The 3,749-nt window shown below is 35.4% G+C and overlaps 1 pseudogene; it reads right to left on the minus strand.

Annotated features, from left to right (window-relative positions):
* The window catches only part of LOC111405044, a 15,247-nt pseudogene extending 11,611 nt beyond the window's left edge, over nt 1-3,636 (minus strand).
* Nucleotides 3,637-3,749: the final 113 nt, after the last annotated feature.

The raw sequence follows: 3,749 nt of genomic DNA on the forward strand, positions 1-3,749 counted from the left end.
GGCTCGGCTCGGCACGGCACGAGCACGAGCACGAGCACGAGCCCGAGCCCGGTTCGGTTCGGTGCGGGTCCGGATCGACCTTTACACTATATTAACTTTTTGAACAAAATTTATTTAAAATTTTGGGCCAAATTGTAAATAATCAAATTCTTGGGTACAAAATGAAATTTAAATTTTGGCTTATTCCGAGTGTTTTATTTTCTTTTAACAGTCGACTGTAACCGATTTAACAGACACGACTTTTAAGAACGGTATGTCTGTTCGGATTTTTGAGGCTTGTCTGAAAGGTGATGACTGTTCGAATGGCCACGAACAAGTCTATAAATAGCCAGCCTTTCTACCAGAAATTTTACACCATTTTCATTGCAAACTTTCTGTGCTTTGAATCTCATTTCCCCCTCTCTCGTTCTGATGTTGTTTCAAAGTAAAAAACACTTAGTTGAGTTCATTGGAACTCCTACAGAATGCAGTGCTGCTTCCGTAGGAGACGAAAAATTCGTTCTATCCTGGGAAACGATTGCTGGACGCCTTTAGCACCATTGAAGGCAGCAAATTCGTTTTAAGGACACATCGTGAAGTCGGTGGGCTCGAATTACAATTTTGGATCCTGTTGATCAATTCTTGCATTCAGGTAATTCTGTCGGATTGTTTTCGAAGGAGTGAATTCAAACTCTAGAAACAACATGTTTTAAATTAATCCTTGATATATAAAATGCCAGACACCACATTGCATGGTAAGACAATTCAACTATGTGAGACAGTTCATTGCAATTTGAATGAATGATAAAAGTAAAGAGACAAGTTCATCAACACTGAGCTTAACAAAGAACAAAGTTTAAACTTGAGAGCTACCAGCCAGACATCGATATTCTCCATAGAAAAAACCCATTTCATGAGTACCATTGCCCATCTCTTCTGAAGGAAGGTCCTAAGATAAATGAAAGAAGTAAGATATATAACAGGAAGTATCATATATTAAGAGACTGAAAGACTTGAGCAAATGTCAGAATGTAACCATTCCTTCAATACCTTGTCAGGACCCAGATATCGATACAGCTCACTCATAAAACTCTGACAAAACCTCATGATCTGCAAAAGTGCGTTGAGGAACCAAAAGGGAAAAGTCAGTAGTTGTGAAGAGTTTCATCTTAGAAACTATTTTATTGCACCATAAACACAACACCTCACTACACTTTTGCCTTTAGGATCAAACACTTCCAGCCGAGGAGACTCCTAGTCTGTACAGAGATAAGGCATTTTTTAAAGGCTGCATAGAAGGAAAGAAAAAACAAATTATAATGCTAATTCCCCAGATACAACATCACAAATTTCCCAAACTTCTAGCAACCATTTTGTATAGAGATTTTAGAGAGGTTCCAAAGGAAAATTGAAAGATAGTGCTATCAAACACCTGTTCAAAACTAAGAAATTTGGCAATGCTCAAGTTCATCCGGCCCTGCATGGACCCAATGACTGATTATAGTGAACCCAATATCCACGGTTGACATTGAAAGCCCAAGATTGACTAACCAAGAGGGAGGTGAATTAGTTTTTAAAACTTTTTTCACAATTAATTTCAAGTTTTAAAGTTATTATGCAAGCGAATGTAATAGTTAAGCAAATTTGCACAAATGTGAAACTAAGTAGACGAATGCAAAGAATGTAATATAAAAATAACAAGTAAAAGGGATAAGGGACGGATCCAAAATTGGATCCAAGACCGGGCTAAAAAATGTCAAACCAGGCTACTATGCGGAAAAAAAAGTTTACACATAAAAAACTGGTTTTTTACCCAAAAAAAAGAAAGAAATACCTTAAAAAAAAAGCTCTTGGGCCTGAGTGTTGGGGGGTGGGGGGCTACAATCCAGCCCCCCCTAAATCTGTCTCTGAAAGAGAGAGAGAAAACAAAGGATTTAGTAGGAGGTTCGATACAACCCAACGATCTACGTCTTCTGTTACCAAACTCTCCGTCATGAGCAATGCCTTTTCCACTAAATGTGATTGACTTATGGTGCAATCCAACTCGTACAAAACTTTCGGTGACTTACAAACAAGGAGCACTGATCGTTTTACAATGTTGAGCTTTACGGGACGAACCTCAACACGGCCCTCAAGATTATAGATAAAAGATTTACAAATTGAAAACTTCTCTTAAAGTAGATGATGTATTCAAATTGAGTATGATAAGAGAAGTAGGGTAGCTCTTTAAGAAATAGCAATAAATGAATCTCAAGAGTTAGATGAAAAACTTTAATGAGTAAAATGATTTTTCAAAAGTTAAATCAATCAAAAGTTTTTTTTAAAATGAATAGATTAATAGAAATAGACAAAGAGTGAAAATTAAATAGATAGGATCAATGCTATCTCACTTTTATGCTCTTGTACTGGACATTCAACTATCCGTTTGGTTAGAAATTAGAATGGTCACTATTTAGACCATTGGACAAATCGGTGATACCGGACATCAACCAGGTTTAACGGACGCGTCCAGTAAGGTCAAAATTTTAAAAAAATATCTTTTTATTGTTTGAAAAATATTGAAGAATATTTTTAAAACTTATTTTTCAAGATTTTTGACACTTCCCGAATATACAATAAAGTTCATGCCTTTGAAAAATAATTTTGCATGTAAAAAAAATTGAAACATCATTTTTCCTTGTGCATAAAAATTTTTCTTTGAGTTTCAAAAGATATTGCCAATTTTAAAAGCGTTTTACCTTTACACTTGAATTCAAGATATCTAAATCTAATGGCTTCAATTTCGGACTAGATAAGGTGTTTGTCTTGATTGATTTGTCGTATATGCTCGGCTTTTATCTCGTCTTGCATTGCTCATATTTTGTGAGTATTCCAATGACGACTACTTATCTTCAATTGATCAAACTTGACACAATTTCTATGATCACTCAAATGCAATTGTTAGCGATATAAGCAATTTGTTTATTATAATCAAAATGTGAAGTCAACCCTAGGTCAATAGGCGTGTGTCTTACCCTTATCATCCATCCATGGAACTCGAAAGATAATCATGAGCTCAGGTTCTAACAACTGCTCCATGGTATTGACATAGCTGCAGTATTGTAAAGTCACTTTGTAAGATTATAGTTCTTTACATAATGAAAAATTTCATCAAATGGGTCATTCTTGAAGCAAATAACCTGGAATTTTTTGAAATTACTCCTTCTAGAGCATGAACCACTTATTGAACAGACTGCATGAACTCAGCTTCGTGAGGATCGCTTTTCAATGCAGCTTCAACAATTGATCCAGCTATTTTTGACATAAGTGCTTTATTGAGGGTTCATCCATTGTACAAAAGCCACTAAAAAGTGGTTAGCAAAGAAGATTTCGCAGATCGAGTCAGATATAGATGAAAGCAACTTGCAAATTAAATCTGTTGAATCTAGAACGAAGCCATCCTATTTGTACAGAATTAAGGGATGCTCAACCAAACAAAATTTATAAAATACACGAAGATGAAGAATCCTAGGTATAAAGAAAACAAATGTAATTATCAATTCCCCTTGTTTCCTTTATACTACAAGATTTGTCAACAAGTCCAGGAAGAGCTTGATTTCCATCAAATTGGAAGAAAATGGTTATCAGATACTTAAATTCATCCCCAGCCAAATACATTGCATAGATTGGTATATAAGTTTTGAAATTAGAAATCAAAAGATAGAATAAGGAACAAAATTAAAACCAAGCTATATTGAGTTGCATACATCGGGCTCTCCTTCTCTCATATG

Source organism: Olea europaea, chromosome 12, assembly GCF_002742605.1.
Source record: "Olea europaea var. sylvestris chromosome 12, O_europaea_v1, whole genome shotgun sequence".
In the NCBI taxonomy this organism is placed as follows: domain Eukaryota; kingdom Viridiplantae; phylum Streptophyta; class Magnoliopsida; order Lamiales; family Oleaceae; genus Olea; species Olea europaea.